The 18,753-nt window shown below is 58.7% G+C and overlaps 1 protein-coding gene across 10 annotated transcripts in view; it reads left to right on the plus strand.

Annotated features, from left to right (window-relative positions):
* GSE1 (Gse1 coiled-coil protein) overlaps window positions 1-18,753 on the plus strand; it is a 398,424-nt gene that overhangs the window by 308,209 nt on the left and 71,462 nt on the right. For 2 of the 10 annotated variants that reach the window (XM_025860295.2, XM_073882356.1), the window contains exon 1: window positions 12-162. The exons of the other annotated variants lie outside the window; for them this stretch is intronic. The gene's annotated coding sequence lies outside the window, so the exon portion shown is untranslated. Of the gene's footprint in view, window positions 1-11; window positions 163-18,753 lie in introns of those variants that run through there. 10 annotated transcript variants of the gene reach the window in all.

Genomic DNA, 18,753 nt, shown 5'->3' on the forward strand with positions numbered 1-18,753 from the left:
TCTGCGGCGGGGGGGGGGGGGGGGGGGGGGGGGGGGGGGGGTTTCAATCCTCTGCCTGGCAGAAGAGGACACGGAAAAGTGAGGTTTCTGGCAGCTTCCGGGGTTAGAGCCAAGATATGAAGTGCGGCCCCGGGTTCCCAGGCTGAGCCAGTCACTCTTGCAGTGAGGTTTCAGAGCAGTGGCTCGGGGGGTGGGGGTGGGGGGGCGTGTGAGTGCAGGCTGAGCAGCCAGATGGGATTAAACGTCGCCTGTCTGAACCCCAGGCTCACAGGCCGGGTCTGGGGGCCTCTTCCAGGGCGGGGGAGCTGTGAGCAGCCTTGGCCCATGGTCAGTGTGAGCCTCCGCGGCCCTGGCGTCAGGGGAGATGCTTGGAGCCCAGAGCGTGTGGGAGGCTGCCAAGTATGTGGTTGTAAGAGAGAACATGGTGGGGGGGCCGGGGGGGGGGGGGGGGAAGAAACTCCCCCCCCTCCCCCCGCTCTCGGCGGTGCTTGGGGGGGGGGGGGGGCCCTCGGGGTCCGCAGGTGGGCTGCAGGCTGGCGGGCGCGGCGAGGACTGAACCGGCTGCGTGACAAAGCCGTGGCCCTCGATTGCGGCCTGCAGAGAGGTTCATGAAAAGCGTGCGAGGTTTTATTTGGCTTATTGAAACCAGTAACTCCACCTGCCTGCTTTTCATCCTGGGTTTGATGCCTTTGACTCAGGGCTCTGTCACCTCCCAGGTGCTCTGCTCGGAGAGAGGCAGTCAGCGGGTCAGACCGGTGGGGCGAGCTGAGTGGAAGGAGTAATAAAGCAAATAGCCCGCAACCAACTTTGTTCTCCTTGCCCTGGTTTGGAAAGAGCTGTTGGCTTCTTGCAGCTGCAGCTGCTGGGGCAGTTCCCAAGCACCTGCTGGGTGCCAGGCCTGAAAGGGGCAGAGGGCAGGATCGAAAGTGAGTCACGGGTCATGCCTGCAAGGCCCTCCAGGCCACCTGAGGAGGGGAGGGACTTGGCTGTGAGCAGGCTGCAAGCTTCTGGGCTTGGAGGGATGCGGACAGCTCTAGGGGCTCAGAGGACAGAAAGTTCCCATTTGGCTGGAGTGATCTGGGAGGGCTTCCTGCAGGAGGCGGTGTTGGAAGCAGATTTTGAAGACTCAGCCGGTGTTGCAGGGGGAAACAGCCCCCACAGTCATCTGTATCCTCCCCAGGCCCAGGTGGCACCCATGTGGCTGGCCCCTGGGCCATACTTTGACCTAGCCACATGTGACCTTTGAAACATAAATTAATTAATTAAAATGAAACAAAACTTAAGTTCTTCTGTCACACTAGCCCCATTTCAAGTGCTCGATAGCTGCGTGGGGCTGGTGGCCGCCCTGTGGGCTGGAGCAGGAAGAGAACATCTCCGTCATCCCAGGAAGTTCTCGTGGATGGCACTGGGCTCATGACCTGGGGGATGCCTGCAGGGGGCCAGGAGGCCCCTGGGAGCCCAAAGCAGGGCCTTTGCTGTGTTTGGGGGTGTCGGAAACTCCAGGGGCAGGGAGGTGACCTACCTGTGACATTAAACACTGGAAGGACAGAAGCCTGGGGACAGTTCCAAGCTACCCAGAGCCCACATGAGAGAGGCGGGGGCCAGGGCCATGACGGAGGTCAGGCTGGCCGTGTCACATGTGGGTGACAAGGGCCGTGGAGGTAGGAGTGAGGGACATGACATGGGGAAGTGAGTTGGAGGGGGGTGGGGACAGAAACCACCAAGTGACCGTTTGATGATGAAAGGAGTAGTTCCATCGTCAGGTGGCGCTAGCTCTGCGGGCCAGGTGGAGCCTGGAGCACAAGCCTAGTGATTTCGGGGGTTGGGGTGTACATGTGTCTCTACGTCTGTGTGTGTGCGTGCACACGGTTGTGGGGGGGTGTCTCCAGAAGGTCTCCAAGCTGGTTCTCTCTCGTTCGCATGCGTGTTCAGTTCATCTCCACTCCGTCCTGGGCACGTCCACAAGGGCAGGGCGCCGTGCCTTTCCTTTGCAGAGCAGGTGAAATGTCATGCTAGGAGCACAGATCTGGAAGCAGACTGTTCTGGATCCCAGCTGTCCCCCTTCAGTGTGTTCTTGGGGACCATCCCAACCCCGCAGGAAGCCCCTGCAGCTGCAGGATCTCAGTGACCTCGTCCAGGTGCTAGAGAGGGTCCGGGTGAAGGGACACCTTGAGTTATCCAGGGGCCTCCATCGGCTCTATCAGGGCATCCCACGTGAGTGGGTCATGAGCAAAGGCCTGGGTGTTGGGTGAACTTGGACTGATGGGGTTCTGGGGCACAGTGGGACCTGCTTACAGGGGTACCTGAAACCGTGGGCGAGGAGTTTGAGGGGCCTCCCCTGGATTGATCCATCCAACTGTCACATTCCCTGTCAGGCAGGTACTGTTAACCACCAGCCCCATTCGCAGAGGAGGAAGGAACTCAAGGCACAGAGAGGTCAAGTGACTTGCCCAAAGTCACACAGCTAGGAAGTGGTGGAGCCAAGGTTTGAACCTCAACATTCCATTTCCAGAAGCAGTAATGACTCCCGTTTTCCAGCCTCTGTTTAAAGTGTGCAATTCCGTGGATTTTACCAAAGTTGGGCAGCCACTACCACCATCTGGGCCCAGAACATTTTTCACCCTGCAGAAACCCCTGTCCCCATTAGCAGTCACCCGCACTTCACCCCATCCTCCACGCCCCAGGCAGCGGCTCGTCGGGTGTCTGTCTCCGGGGATCTGCCCGTCCGGACACTTGGCACAAGTGGAGTCCCATGCCACGTGGTCTTTTGTGACCGGCTTCTTCCACGAGCTCCGTGTCAGTAAGGTTCGTCGGCAGTGTCGCGTGCACCACGGCTTCGTTCCTTTTCACGACCACGTCGTACCCCGTTGTGTAGGCAGAGCACATCTGGTGTGTCCGCTCATCTGTGGCTGGATGTCTGGGCCACTGCCATTTCTCGGCTGTTTGAATAACGCTGCTGTGAACGTTCCTAGACGCGGTTTTGTGCGAACCCGCGTTTTCGTGTGTCCTGAGGAGTGGAGTTGCTGGGTCCTGTGGTAACTTTCCGCCGGAGCTCTTAAGGAGCTGCAGACTTGTCCCCGAGCCTCTGTTTTCCCAGCTGTAGAATGGGGACAGTGTCCTGGGACCTGCTGTTTTTCTGGATCAGCGACATGCGTTACTTGGCGACTCTCAGGAGCTGAATGGTGGCTTTTGTTGCTGTCACTCGCCACGCCAGAGCCACGCCAGAGCCACCCCAGTGCTGAGTGCAGAGCAGGGGGCCCTCAGTGCTTGGAACGGACCTGTGGCGCGGGAGCGGCTGTCAAGTGTTTCTCGGAAACTTACTGGGAAATTGAGAGAAATGTCTCCAAAGCCCAGTTCCATAGAAAAAGGGATGAAATGCTGGGACATGTGGGTGACCTCTGCCACCGTCCTCTGGGGATTTTCTGGAGAATTTGAGCAGGCACTGCTTACTTCCTTGGCTGGGGCCCGTGCTGGGCTTCTGGAGGACGGATTTGGGAGAGGCCCGGTCCCCCTGCGTGGGGGGAGGGGCACCTAGGCCTCCCGTCTGGTTCTGACAGGCAGCCCCTGGAGCCTGAGTTTTTCTTGGAGAGCGTCCAACTGGTGCAGAGCTGGCTTGGCCCTGATGCTCTTGTGGGACAGAAAGGAAGCTATTGAGGGCCAGCCGTGGGAGTTGTAAACTGGATAAATGGCCCTCCAGGATGCTTTTCCTTAGGTCTGCAGTGAGAATCTGGCCTGGGAAAATCCCAGCATTCATTAGGCAGCTGCCGCCCAGAGAGGGAGCCTGACTTGCCTGGGGTCACACAGCGAGTTCAAGCTGAGCTGGGAAGGCTCCTCCTGACACCTGGTCCGTGCCTTTCAGCAGCTCCGAAATCCTCTTGCTGCCCTCTGACATAGCCTTTTCTATCCCATTAAAACCCGAGGCTTAGCCCCCAAGGGTCAGCAGGAGCCGGACTCCACGAAGCTGCCCCTTCCTCTGACAAGGCCCCGGGGTCAGGAGGCCGCCTCCACCCTGCCTCTAAAGGGCTCCCCAGCCACCAGGCCAAGAGTCTGCTGGGGAGCAGTTTTGGGAATGTGGCAGATGTTCTTTCCAGAAAGCACAGAGCTAGGCTGCCCTCCTTCCAGCTCTGCTGAGATTTGGGTGGGTTTCTCTTGCGCTTTCTAGAGACTAGGCCTCCTCACCCACCTGCAGCCTGGCCCTGCCACCTTGGAGACGGCGGCGGGGGCGGGGGGCTTTGCAGAAGCCCTATGGGGTTACTGGGGTCTGCTGTCCCCGGAGGCGGGGGGATATAGCCCCTGGCGCCCTGCTTTAGATTTATCAAGCTTGCTTCTGCGCCCTCCTTGCCCGGCCAGCAGCTTGCTGAAAAGGTTAATCCCCTTGCTCTATGGCCGCTCCTTCCTGCCCCCCTCCCCCTCCTCCCGTTTTTGTTTTTTTTTTTTAATGCTCCAGTTAATTAAATGTGGCTACCTATTGTCAGAAGACAGAGTTGGATATTTATTACACCTTGGCGCTCCCAAATGTCAAAGGCACACACAGTTTGAAGAAACCCTGGCAGGAAGGGGAAGCCCCAGCATATGTCTTGCAGGGTCCAGGGTGGGTGGGCTGGCCACTGCCACTCGGGTGACCTGCCCGCACTTCTTCCAGATTTGGCCACCGATAAGTGCTTTCCCCCACCATGAGTCTTAACAATGTGTGTTTACCAGGTTGGCTCTGGCAGGATCACCAGGAGATCTATTATCTGGCATAAACATCCTGGTTCCGGAGATTATTTCATTGGAAGGAATTAAAGATGCCTTAAAATACATACAGATCCTCCTTACATTTTCTTTTGGGGTGGTCGGTCCGCCCATGTAGCTGCAGCCCCCCCCCCCCCCCCCCCCCCCCCCCGAACCCAGGCCCCGGGGGGGGGGGGGGTGACCTGCTCCCCCCCCCCCCGTCTCCCCACTTCCAATCTCCCACTTGGGCTGTGGCACTCAGTTTCCACTTTTTCGCTTGGGCGCAACGTGGCTAATTGTGATTTTTCTTTTTTTCATGTGTGTGTGGGGGAGGGGGCGAAATATGGATGTGTTCATTTTATAGGCCCCCCCCCAATAATAATGCTTTAAAGATGTCTGACATCTGTAACTAACAGCTGGTATCCTGTTATGGAAGAATGTCCTTTTATTTCAGAGCAGGTTGAACTGTCATTAATAGTATAATTAGGTGATTATCACTATATAGCAGAACACTGCTTAATTGCAGAGATCGCTTTTCTGGGATTCCAGTCTTTTTATGGTTATATTTGTTTTAGCTGCTTGAATTTTCATGATATTTTGGCATTTGGTGCGCTGTCTCATTTTTGTGTGTGTGTGTTTTTTCTTCCTGTTTTTTAATGTGTCTGACAGCTGTCTTCGGGAGCATTTGGTCCCGAGCAATCTTCTGGTATTAAAGCAGCGCCGGGGAGCATTACCTGGAAGAGGTTTCTTACCCCGGGGGCCCTGTTTAACCCGCTCCGCGCCGGGCCTGAGTCCTTGCACTGAGCAGGCCTGGGAATCCCAGGCGCCTTCTGATTTATCTGATCCTGCTGCGGATAATAGTGTGAAATTAGGCATTTAACCCTAGAGCCAAGGTTGTCTGTTAAGAGGCGCCTTTTACAATGCAATTTTATTTTTATGGCGCGTCCTTAATCCACAATATTACCAAATGCTTCGGAGTTGCGTGGATTCCAGAGAGAAAGGTACACAAAGAGGGACGTGGTCTCAGATGTAACTGGACGTTGAAAATAGATGGGTTTTTGCAGAATCCGAGAGGAAAGAGTTTATCTTTCCAAACAGGACTTGGAACGAGTGCAGAGGCGGGGCTACCCTTGGAAAAGCCTGCAGGAGCCAGGCGCTGCCCCTTCCCTCCGTGAGCCCCACCCCCCTCCCCTGGCTTGGGGGCGGGGTCCAGAGCTGACCCCTGAGCGCAGCCTGCGGGACACTCTTCCGCCCACACTCCCAGAGCTGAGTTCCCTGTCTTCCTAGAAACTTAGCCCTCCCGAGGGCAGGGGTGTGTTCCGGGTATGGTGACAGTTTTGATGCCTGATGTAGAGTTTTTAAGCCTGTTTCCTTCCTACGAGGTGTGTTGTACCCTGACCCTGAGGCTGCAGTTGGGTTCCAGGCTCCCTCTGGCCCTGCACGGGGGTGACCTTGGGGACCTCATGCCTCTGCCCTGCCTCTGCAAACCCTGTGGGACCTGCAGCAGGCCCCTAGGTTGTCATGGGGCCACCATGGGGGGTGGGGTGGGGGGCTCCCTGACGGCAGGCCTTGCCTGCGGGCTTTCTGTCCCCCCTCCGCATGGCCTCCTGGAGGTGGGATGACCTGCCCCTGACACCTTCCCACAGCTGAGCTAGGCTGAGCTACGTGTAGATGCAGCCACGTGGTGGGTGACCTCCTGGAAGTGGGGAGCAGGGACGCAGGCCCACCCAGTATGAGTGCTCAGGGCCCTGGGGAAGCCTTGCTGAGAGGTGGGCTGTGCCTTCAATGCACTTTTGTTTTCATCTGCTGTCCCAGGGCCCGCCAGCCCCGCTGAGGGTGGTGGAGGGAGTGATTCGGAGCCAGCCAGAGTGGGCAAGAGGGCTCTGCCTGGTAAGGGCCACGCTGTCCTGCAGCAGGGCCCTCCGAGCAGCTGCCCTGCACCCTAGCCCAGCTGTGCCTGTGCTAGCCCTCCGAGTCCGCTCACCCTCCCACTGCTCGGAGGGGGGCGCTGAGCCTGGAAAGGCAGTCACCCATTCAGGGTGTGACAGTGGCACGGAGGTCCGGGGTGGCTGGGCAGGTCAGATCAGCAGCTCCAAAGAGTTCCGGTGGCAGGCATGACCTGTCCCTTGTGCCTGAGGATTCTTTCCACCTTTCCAAGACTTTCTGGGACAAGTCAAGGTGCCTCCTCGGCAGAACAGATAGAGGCCCAGAATCAAGGTTGTCCCTAGCCCGTCCCACAGCCCCCCGGGGTCCAGGACTTTGTGATTCTTAGCTGGGCCTTCCAAGCTGGTCAGACGCCTGGTGCGCTGGCTCCTAAGGACAGGAAGGTGGGTTTGCCCTCCTCTGCTTGGTTCCCTTCTGCAGAGCAGGTGCCGGGACCCAGGAGAGACTGGCCTTGGCAGCCACAACGGAGGATGGACGGCTGACCAGCCACTGGTGCTGTGTGGCCCTAGGCAAGTCCCTTCCCTCTCTGAGCCTCTTGGCTGCCAGCCACCTGGTGCTGCCAGGCTGCTGGCCTTTGTTCAGCGGAGGGCCCTGGGGTTCTTCAGAGAAGGGCCGGCTCCTCCCACACCCTCCTGCTTGCCCCCCAGGCCGTGGTGTTCGGCCAGAGCCTCTCCGGGGACTGCTAGAGCAGCCCCAGATGCTGTGTGGTGGCGCCTGGAACGGTGATACTGGACAGCTGCCCCCGCACAGCCGGCCCCGGGTTTTACGGCCGAAGGATAAATAACCCCTCGTCAGTTTTTCCACCTTAGTGCTCCTAATAACATCGATAGCATCACTGCTGGGGCCCAGTGTAGACCAGCGGGGTAGGGGCCTCACTCAGTGCTGGCGCGGTGGCCTGGGGTGGGGTTGGCCACAGGTCCCAGTTGACAAGAGCGCAGGTCACTCGACCTTCGGTCCCTCTGTGCCCCTGGCTGGGGCTGATACCCATTTTACAGGTGGGGCAGCTGAGGCTTGGAGCACTTTCTCCCACTGCCCAGCTTTTGTGCCTGGCCCTTTGCTTATATTCTCTCTTGTTCTTTCGCAGCAAGAATGTGGTAGACGTAACTGGTTTTATGCTGCCGAGGAGAACAGAAGCCTAGAGGGCAATTGGAACCTGGGCCTGCCCATCCCCACGCAGCGGGCTGAGCGGCCCCTTCAGGTGGCTCGCCTGCTCAAACCACCCCCCCACCCCGAGAATAAAAGCCAGTGATCTTATAGCAGCACCGTTTCGCTGTCCCGGTGCCCCCTTACCACGTGTGGTCCCACCCCAGGGCCTTTGCACACTCCGCTGCTTGCTACGCTGCCTGTGCTCTTTGCGCACCTGACATGCATTTCCTGTGTAGTTTACTGTTTATTTCCCCAGCTGGACTGTCGGCTCTGCCAGAACAGGGGGAGAGAGAGAGAGCTGGTTTGTCTTGTTCGCAGTTGTATCTTGTGCTAACAGAATGCCAGGCATGCAGGAGAAGCTCACGAATGCCTGTTTGTTGGAAGCTACGCCTCACTGCAGGTCACAGCCAGTCTGTGGCTCAGGATCTGTGGTTGTCTGTCCTTAGGCTGCCTCGGCAGAGGGGACCCCAGTGATGCCAGCTCTTGAGCTTGGGGGGAACCCGAGTGGGCTTCAGGGCTGGGGGTGGTGGGACCGAGAGGGCCCTCCCCTGGGCAGGGCTTCTGCCGTGGGGTGCACGGGGTTGGGGGGGCGCTTCTGCACAATCAAACCCACCCACTTCTTTTGAAATTCTGGCTGGGGCCAGCTGGGGGCGGGGGGGGGGGTCAGTCACATACAGCAGTGCTTTGTATCCTTGGAATCCTTCTGAGGCCAACTTGTTGGGGAGGGTGCTTTGTATTGTAAATTTCCACGGAGTAATTATGTCGTAATGTATGATAATCCAGCCTGGCCCCGTTGCTGGGCAGCCCGTGTCAGCTGGGAGCCTGGGCCTGCTGTGGGCAGGGTGGCCGGGGTCAAAGTGACATGTCCTGAAGATACGGGGACATCAGGGTTCAGCTGGGTCCTGCTGCGTCACTCCTGAGGGACTTGGGCTGGGGCTTGGGGGATTTTCCTCGACCCCAGTGGGGGGGGGGCACTAAGGGTTTGTTTCTGGTGTGGTCCCTCACCTGTCCCTTGCCTGGGTGCAGTGGCCCCCAGGAAGCCCCATCTCAGCGCCTTTCCCAAGGTTCCTGTGGCAGATCCCTCTGTGGTCTGGGCTAGGAAAAGAGTCATAACCTATCAAGTATTAGGTCAGAACCAGCCCTAAAAGATTGTCCATGCTCGGCTTGAATTCATGGATGCAGAGCTTATTCCATTCAGCCACCATTTTTTGTGTTGGGCACTGGGGTTCCAGGACTGAACTAAGCAGACAGAAATTCCTGAACTCCTGGGCCAGACATAGAAGTTGGGGTGGTAGACAATGGACAATGCTAAGTTAGGTATATGTCAGGCTGTTATGGAGGAAAGGGGTTGATGGTGTGGAGGCAAGGGCAGGGTGGAGCTTTCAGCTGCACAGGCCAGGGTGAGCCTGTTTGAGTAATAGCCTTGACGGGAGGGAGGGAGCCAGCCTGGGAGATCTCTAGGGGAAGAGACACCAAACGAAGGGAATGGTGTGTCCAAAGGCCCAGTGGCAGGGACCTTCGCTAAGTTCCGGGTCCCCCAGCTTGAAATGTCTGTTCTGTAGATGTTCATAGAGCTCTTGCAAACCGTGGGGGAAGCAGACAAGATCAAGAGGTGGCTCTGGGTTGGACGGGAATTCTAGCCCCGCAGTGGGAAAGTCTGTGGTGATAGGGAAAAAGGGATGGGGCTCAGAGAGACGATGAGTGGCGGAGATGTGTGTGTGGAAGGGCCCTTCCTGGAGAAGCCACAGACCTTGGGTAGCAGGCGGTGAGCCTCGAAAGCTGAGCAGAGGCTGAACCCCAGGACAGGAGGGCAGGGCTGGTGTCTCTGCAACCCTGTTGAGCTTGGGTGCTTTCTGCCATTCTGCCTCGGTGGGGACACAGAGGAGCCTGTCGAACCTCATCTGGCCCCCTCCGCCCTCAGCCAAGGGGACACATTCAGCTCCGCTCGACCCCTGCCCCCCAGTCGACCCCCAGAGGGTCAGGTGTCTTGGTGGAGTACACAGCCTGGCAGTGGTAGCTGACACACATCAGGGGGTCCCTGTTACAGATGGAATGTTTGTGCCGAGTCTCCCTCAAATCCCTAAGTGGAAGCCCTAGCCCCCCCGTGTGGCTGGATTCTGACGAAGGACCTCTAAGAAAGTAATTAACGTTAAATGAGGCCATAGGCTGGCGCCCTGTTCTGTTAGGATTAGGGTTCTTGTAAGAACAGAGCGGAGAGCTTGCTCTCTCCATCGTGTGAGGACATAGGGAGCAGGTGGCCGTGTGCACCCCACGAAGAAAGTTCTCACCCGACGCTAACCCTGGCAGCGCCTTGATCTTGGATCCCAGCTTCCAGACCTGTAAATGAGGAAGTAATAACCTGTTGTTGAAGCCACTCAGTCTCTGATATTTTGCTGTGTGGCCCAAGCAGAGACCGTGACAGTCACAGAGGCTCTGCTCTAACCCAGGCACGGTCTCCTTGGCAGCTTGGCTGTCTTGCCTTCATGTGGGGCCGGGCCCTGGGCCTGACCTGGTGAACGTTTTTTGTTGTTTTTTTTTTAAAGATTTTATTTATTTATTTGACAGAGAGAGAGAGAGCGAGCACAAGTAGGCAGAGAGAAGCAGGCTCTCCGCTGAGCAGGGAGCCCAATGCGCTGAACACCCCAGGACCATGACCTGAGTCGAAGGCAGCCGCTTAACCAACTGAGCCACCCAGGCACCCCTTGGTGAATGGTTTTAATAAGGATTTAATGAAGCATCTAGGAAAGGTGCTTCCTGGGGGCGAGGGGGCGTTGGCAGGGAAGAAGAAGCCACCTTCCCTGCCCTCTCCATGCTGGGAATGAGGCAGGTGGCAGTAGGGAAGGCAGACTTCAAGGTCAGGCCACGGGTGGCAGGTTGTAGGGGTCCAGAATGCTCAGCGTGTCCCGGGACAAGGCCTGACAAGGTCAGGGCCACGCGGAGCTTCTGTCCTCAGAGCCGCCTTGCCACAATAAACCCCGGGGGGCGTGCTCCTGGGGTTAGGATTTGGGGGAGTTGATGGGCCCTTGCCCTGTTTCTGTGCCACTGTTGAGGGTTAGGACCCCAAGGCAGGCCCCCAAGGAACCTGGTCTTCCGGGGTCTTTGCTCCCTGACTCCACAGAGGTGTATGCGTGTGTAGGGGACAGGGACAGGCTTGGCCAGTAACTTGGCCGACCAATGGGGACTGAGCCTTGCTTCACCTCCTGGCTCTGATCGCAGGGACTAAATGGGAGTCCCTGTGGCACCCCTGACAGCTGCCTGGAACTTTCCGTGCTCGACTCGGTGCATCGGGCTGACCTCTGGCCTCCGTTCAGCATGCCCCATTGTTGGGGGTTCCCAGCCCTCCCCCCCAGCAAGTCTGATTCAGGGGACCTGGCCTGGAGCCCAGGGGTCTGCACTTCTCAAAGCCCCCTCACCCCACCTGGACGATCCATCAGATTCAGGAAGTGGGTACCCCCAGAGCGGGTGTGGGGGCCCCGAACCTCCAGATCAGGGCAGGCTTCGTGGAGAAGACTCAGTGCCTGGCCTGCCGTGAGCGGTTCGTTGGCGCAGACGCAGGGGGAGCGGGGGGCACACGCACACAGAGCCGCTTCTGCACAAACCCTGGTGTCATCTCACTTAAAACTCTAAACCTGGCAGATGTAAAAGGATGCACTTAGCACCCCAAACAGGGCTCTGCAAACATTGCCCCTCCTCCCCTGGAGGTGTCAGCACCCCCGGATTAATGTGTCCCGGCAAGAAGGGAGCGTGCCAAGATTCCGCGTGACCTCAGATCCTCAGCGCGTCCGGGATGGAAGTCGGCTGCAGTCGTTGGCCGGGGTTCAGGGGGCTCGGGAAGCCCCCATGCGCTGGCGATGCCAAGCGCAGGAAAGGAGATGGGGCCTTTCTGGGAGCCGGCCAGAGCCCGGTCACTTGGGAGAGGACAGAACTTCCTTGGCCCCAAATCAACAAGAAGGCCCCCTTGGCAAGGGGAGGGGTCCTTCCTGGCTTGCTCCTGCCCCTGGGGGGCCCTCTCGAGCACAGTCCCCCCACCTCCAACCCTCCACCGGGTACCCTGCCCAGGGGTGCCCCAAGCCAGGGCCTCCCTGTGTTGATAAATTGAGCTTCTTTTCTCCACGGTCCAGGCCGTCGGGGGTGGGGACGGGCCGTCCTGCAAACACCGCCCCCCTTAATGCCTTTTTACCCCCAGCGCCGTCTGCGGAGCCTGCGGTTGGTCGGCAGCCTTGTCATTTAGCTGTTCCGAGCCAGCGATCGGGAGGCAGCACAAACTGGCATTTGCTGAGCGTAAAAATTCAATTAATTCCAGAAGACAGATTAAATATAAGTGAGTTTTAATAATTTGCTGTAAAGTCAGAGGATTACTGGGGACATGAGGAGGGAAGCCACACATGCGCGCGTGAGCAGGTTGGCACGGCCGCGGGGATGCCAGCCGGGGGGTGTCCTGGGGGTCTCCGGTTGGAATTCTAGAAGCCGACGGCGAGCGAGGCCGGCCCAGCCTTCCTTCCACCCTCCCCACACGCCCCTCCTCGGTGGAGACAGGCGGCAGGATCCCGAGGGACCACGTGTGCCCCGCGCTCTACAGTTCTGCCGGCGGCCTCTTTGCCCCCCCAAGTCTCTCCTTTCTCTTCCTGCCTCTGGGGTCCCCCAGAGTCGACAGCTTCCAGTCCTGGGCCCAGGGCTGGTTTTGTTGTCCTAACTTTTGAGGAGGTAAAGTGAGATGGAGAAAAGGCCTGTGGACCCCTCCGATGCCAAGGCTCTTGGTTGCCCGAGGTCCCGCCCTCCCTGACACACACACACACACACACACACACACGTTTGCACACCCGCCCACGTGCGGGTGCACACGCAGACGTGTGCGCACCCATGGCCCTACCCCAGAGAGCCCACAAGTTCGTCACCTTCCTGAGTTCCCTCTGATCCTGATGCATCTGGGAGACAGCCTGCCCTCCATGCCTGTCTTTTGTCTTCGGCCACTGCCAAAACACACACACACAAAAAAACAAAAAAGGAGGCCTCGCCCCCTCCCCATCCTCCTCCTTGCTGTGCCACCAAAAATGAGGCCTGACCCAGAAAAGGCACTTGGTGGAGGGGGCTGTCTGGAGCCTGCCTCCCCGGCCGCCCCTGCCCCAGGGGAGGGAGCCAGAGAAAGGAGGCAGGCAGCTTTTATGTAAAGACAGTGATGGTCCAGTGAGTACAAAATGCTATTTCAAAGCCAGCGTTCATCACTACCACTTCCCACTGTGATCTCCATAGATTTCTTTGTCTACTTCAATTGGCCCTAATTATGGAACTGGAGGCTGCCTGATCAGTTTCATTCTTGTCATGAAATCCTGAGGGCACGCATGGGGACGGGGACACAGGCTCACCAGCTGCACAGCCCCGAACACTGGCCTTGGGTCTTTGTGTGCGTGCCTGCGTGCGCGCGCACCCGTGTGTGTGTGTGTGTGTGTGTGTGTGTGTGCGCGCGCGCGCGCGCGCACGCACGCACGAGCCCATGCTTGGAGACCTGCGTTCGCCCCCTCTGCTCGCTCCCCAAGATGCCAGGGCCGGGGGGGGGGGGCTCTCTCTTTTTGGGCAGGAGGGAGTTCCCAGCGGACCTCCCAGCTGAGAACTGGCTAGCCGGGATGTGCATATGGTAAGCAGGCTGGGATGCTGGCTGCCACCAAGATGAACACCTGCAAACATGAAAGCCACAGCCAAGCGTGGCTTACCCTGCCTTCCCTCCACGCTCCTTCTAATGCCCTAATTATGCCGTGTTTGTTTCAGTAATTTACACTCTCCGGGTACTGATCCATCAATAATGAATGTATTACCTGTCTCCGGCTAAGGTTTGGGGGATCCGGGATGCTGCCCTGAAACCGTCTGCAGAGCAGCAGGTCGGGCAGGCAGAGGCTCCCCCCCCCCCCCCCCCCCCCCCCCCCCCCCGCTGCACTGCCCCTGCCCGCAGACTTCCTCTCCGCCCCCCCAACTCAGATGGCAGCGTGTTTGGCAAAAGCCATCTGAGGCTGGTACTTGGTACCGCTTTTCCGTTCCCCCTCCGTTTTATGCCTTTTTAATATTTAAAGCCATCATTGAGCTGAGCGATAAAATTCTTTCAAATCAAATTTTATCCTCCAATCTCGGGCTCTGCTTCCCTCTGGCTGGGAAAAGTTGGTGGGGGCAGCGCTGGCTGAGCAGGGGCTACGGGGGCCGGTTCCGTTTGAGCAGAGCGCACGTGCCAAGGCGGAGGCTGCCCGAGGCCACCCCCACCCCCGCTGCCCATCCAGCATCCCTCCCAAACCCCTGTGGAATAAGCAGTGGGGGTCCCCCCGATCTGGACTGTGACCAGTGACAGGCCCACCCAGGATGGACCCGGGGAGCTCTTCCAGGGCCAGATCCTGTGGTGTGGGGCTGGATGCCCCCCTCCTCCCTTTTGCTGATGGGAAAGGAGAGCTGCCAGGGCGTTTTTTAAAAGGTGGGGGAAAAAAGCCACCAAAAGGCATGATGAACTGTGAGCAGTTTGCAAGGAGAGGGGAGATAGGGGGCAGCCATAGGCCTCCACCTGCTGTTGTCTTGGGAGCTGGCCGGGAGGATGGGGCGAGAAAATGTGCTTGGCCTCCAAGCACCAGCCTCTGCAGCTCTGCCTGCCAAGCCAGCATGGCTCTGGCCTCCTGGAGCCCAGAGATCTCTACCTGCCGGTCCCCACGGGCTGCAGAGACCAGGGCCTGTCTGGGATGCTGCATGCTCTGGCCTGCGGCTCTGCCTGGGCTTGCTTTCTCCTCTCGCCCTTTTTGGTGACCGTCCTGCATGGCCTCAGGGACGCCAACAACAGCAGCCTTCTCCAGTGTTGCTAGCAGTGTCTCTGACCTCTTGCTTTGGCACACTATTGTTTGGGGATGTCTTTCTGCCCAGTGCACCTCCATTTGGACTGGGATGTGAGGAGAGTTTCCCGCTATGTCCCAGCCCGAGTCTGGAACCCTCCCCTGTGATTGCAGCCCCAGCACCAGGACATGAGACCCCGTCTTGGTCTTGGGCAAGTCACCTTCCTTCTCTGTACCTCAGTTAACTCCTTCGTAAGGCCGGTGGTGATGACACTAGCAAGGGTCCTTCCTGAGTCATCTCAGGCGAGGCACTGAGTCGGGTCCCCTCACCCCCCAGTCTCTACCTCTTCTGGCCCGAGGGTGTGACATGGTACCTCAGTGAGGAGCGTGGACTTAGAGCTGGCCTGCCCGCGTTCACCTCCTGGCTCTGCTACTCACCCGCCGTGTGACCTTGGACAACGTACTTAGCCTCTCTGTACCTCGGTTCCTCACTTGTGAAATGGGGGCAGTAGAAAAATCTGCCTCATGGTGAGCGTGGGACTTTGCAAGGATTAAATGTTAAGTACCCAGAACAGCAGATAGCCATTATTATAGTGATAAACTCTCCATCCATTACGTAGGAGGTAAGACAGTAATGATCGTTGTCCAAGGCTTACCAAGGTAGTGACTTGTTTCATATCAGATGTCCAGGAAAGGGCTGATGAGCTCTGAGTGTCCCGGGGCTGCTGTGGCCGAGTGCCCCCAGCCGCGTGGCTGAAACAGCACAGGCATATCCTCACCTGGCTCTGGAGGCCTGGGGTCTGAAATCAAGGCGGCTCTCAGCAGCACTGGTCCTTCAGAGGCCAGAGGCAGGATCTGTCCAGGTCCCCCGCCCCCAGCCCGTAGATGGCCACCCTTTCCCTGTCTCCTCACATCGTCTGCCCCATGTGTGTCTGTCTTGGGATCCAAATTTGAAAATGACACCAGCCATATTGGATTAGGGTCCCACCCTGCCGCAGTGTGACCTCATCTGAACTAATTAAATTACATCTGCAATGACCCTATTTCCACATGAGGTCACATTCTGAGGTCCTGGGATTAAGGCTTCAACCTGTGACTTTGGAGGGACACAGTTTAGCCCATATCTCAGCATGGCCTCGGACCCAGGGGTCCTTCTTGCGCTAATGCGTGAACGTGCCCTCCCCTGGGGGGTTCCAGCCAAGAACAGTGCCCTGAATGCTGGGAGGGGAGAGACCTCGCCTCTCCTGCTCCCTCCCCCCCCCTTTCTCAGAGCCCACCTCCACGCGGTCTCTCCACCAGCCAGCCTGGAGTGCGTACTCTGGCAGGGGCCCCCCCCATGATGGAGCCTTCCCTCTGGGAGCCTGGCCACACCGGGCTGCGTGGCCAGGAGCCACAATGGCGCCTTGAAGGTGTCCCAGCCCACATCACGCCTCCTGCCCCCGGAGGGGTGGGGGCGAGCGCCGTGCAGAACTCAATACTGGCTGACTTTTTTAATTTTAAATAATACCAGCAAGTAACAAGGGAGAAATACGTGTCCACAGTTGCCAGGGGTCTTGATGTAGCTGGTGTTTATTGAGCTACCTCAGTTCAGAGTGTGGGCTGGTTGCTATCTTTCTTTCCCACCGGAAGAGATGTCGCCCCCCTGCCCCAGAGGCATGGAATGTGGGTGGGGGCTGCCTCCATCCCTGACGGCGTGGAGAAGCAGAAACAGGGTGGCCCTCGGCTCCTGGGCTGGGCTTGCGGTCTGCTGGTCACCGCCTGGACACTCTGGAGGGAGGATTGAACCTCCCCCCCGGCTCCCACGGGCAGGCGTCTGGAGGGCCCGGCTGCGTAAAATGAAAAAAATAAATAAGAGCGGGAGGGAGAAATAAAGGGGGAAAACAGCGATGTGGAGCCCCAATTGCTAGCAGATGGTGCTGGTATTAGGAAAATGAAAATACATGCAGTAAATTTGCTATTTGCCAGTGTTAATTTCTTATCCCAAGGTAAAACCTCCCCCCTGGCCCTAGCCATGCCATCTGCATGTTCATAAAATACATTACAGCAGAACTGATCGAGCGGCAGTGTGCATGTGGGGCTCCGGGTGGTCGGGCTCCAAGGGGGGAGGGCGGGGGACGCGGACACACCTGCTGGGGTCCTGGGGACGCGCCCTGTGCTTCCTACTTTCAGCCCGGGTCCCTCGAGGTGTGCCCGTGGGCCCAGTGGGGGCTTCGCTGAGTAGAGACCCGGGTTGAGGGGTGTGGGGGAGGCTGTTAGGACCCCGGGAAGTTCTCCCACATGAGAACCCACTCCTGCTCCGGTTCCCCAGGGAGTTGGTGCTAGCAGGACTGGTGGTCCCCGTCTCCCCGCCCCCACGGCCTCCAGCCTCAGAGCCTCCCATGTCTGGGCAAATAAAGCCTTCAGGCTTTGCAGGATAGGTAGCCCCTGGACCCCTGCTTCAGCCTCTAGCGCTGCTGGGCTGCTACCCCTATAACCTGCCCACTGTGCTCCTCCTGGCTCTCTCCGGTTCTTCCCGGTTGCCAGGAGCTTCACTGGTGAGCCGACCCCCGGCTTCTTGCATCCCACTCAGTCCACCCCTCGGGAGAGCAGGACGTACCCACCGCAGCTGCCGGGGAGAGAGGAGCCTTGTCCACCTGCTTTCCAGATGTGGTGTCCCGTACGTAGCCTCAGTCCACCTGTTGAGGGTGGGCCTTTGAGCCCCTCAGGCCCCTAACCTGGAGCGGACACTGTCCGTGCTCAGGGATGATCGGTGCTCCCCTCCCCCAGGGTCCTGGTGCTCCTCCCTCCTTCCCACAGTGTGCCCTGAGGGGCTGGGGGCCCAGCCCGGGCCGCTCTGTCTGCTAATTACCAGTGTGGGAACTGCTTTATGGTCTCTGGGGCCCTGAGAGAGCCCCCCACATCTGGTCAATTAATGCTGAATCTGTAATTCGGATGACATACAACCCCAGCCAGCTCTCCAAATGAGGCGATTAAAAGGCTCTTCTCTTCCTTCCCTGAAGAACAAGCAAAACCAGGACCTTCTTTATTTCACGGGATTGATGGGCCCTGCCCGTGCCCTTTGCTAGGACAAGTATTATCAAGAATACCTCTGTATTTCCCGACTTTGCAGGCTGCATAAATCTCCTATCAACTCAGGCAGGCGGCAGAGTGCTTTCCTGGAGGAAGGCTGGCCTCCCTCGGGCGGGGCTGCAGGCTCCTTTTGGGGGGGGGTGGTAGGCACCTGCGGCCCTTCTGCCCCCAGCCCGGGTCTGCGCCTGGCTGTCCTGACTTCAGCCCCTCACCCTGCCCCCGCCTGCCCTTCCCCTGCCCCCACCCTCCTAGCCAGAGCAAGAAGAGCACTCGGCCCCAATTTCATCTCTGGGGTGGGTCTTTGCTTGGGAGGGGGCTACCAGCACCTGCCCCGAGGCATGACACCCAGGGATGCCGTCCGTGCCTGCAGGGTGGCTGGAGGTCTGGTGGGTCCGTTGCGCAGCGGCAGGTGTGGATGGGTGCACGCCCGTGCCCCCCGAGCTGCAGACCCACCAATCTCCCAGGCTGAATTGGGTGTGGGTGGATGGGGCCTGGGCCAGAACCTGGTTGGAGTTTCCCCTGGTATCTCTGGAAAGGGGTGGATCCCTGCTATTTTTTACCGGTTAATTTCTCAAAGGAATAACATTTATGAAGCAGTACGCGTGAGTGTGTGAACGAGGGTGTGTGAGTGAGCAACGGTGTGAGCGAGCCCGTGTGCACACGTGTGAGGCCGGGAACGGGGGTGTGAGTGTGAGACAGCAGCGTGTTGGGGGCGTGGGGAGCAGAGCATGTACCCAGGAGTCTGGCAGTTCCCTGGTGGCAGGAAGCCGGGCTTCAGGGTCAGGTTCCTGCTCTGTGGCCCTCGGCGGCTTGCTTTTGCTCTTGGAACCTGTTTACCGGCTTGCCGAATGTCCCCAGGTTTCAGCAGGGGAGCCAGGGGGGTAGTGCTGTGCGTACTGAGCGGCCCGGCAGTTGGGGGGACTAAGGACGGTGTTCTTGGGGGACAGGACAGCCTCTAGAACTGGACTGGGGATGGTGTGCGGTTGGGTGCCTGTAGGACGGACCCCTCACCCTGGCGTTCGAGGCCAGAGCCAGAGGCCACCTGAGACCCAGGTGGAAGGAGGGCCCCAGCCACCTGCCCTTC

The sequence above is a fragment of the Callorhinus ursinus genome, unplaced genomic scaffold (assembly GCF_003265705.2).
Source record: "Callorhinus ursinus isolate GAN/ISIS: 27379988/994484 unplaced genomic scaffold, GSC_fseal_2.0 scaffold46, whole genome shotgun sequence".
Classification (NCBI taxonomy): domain Eukaryota; kingdom Metazoa; phylum Chordata; class Mammalia; order Carnivora; family Otariidae; genus Callorhinus; species Callorhinus ursinus.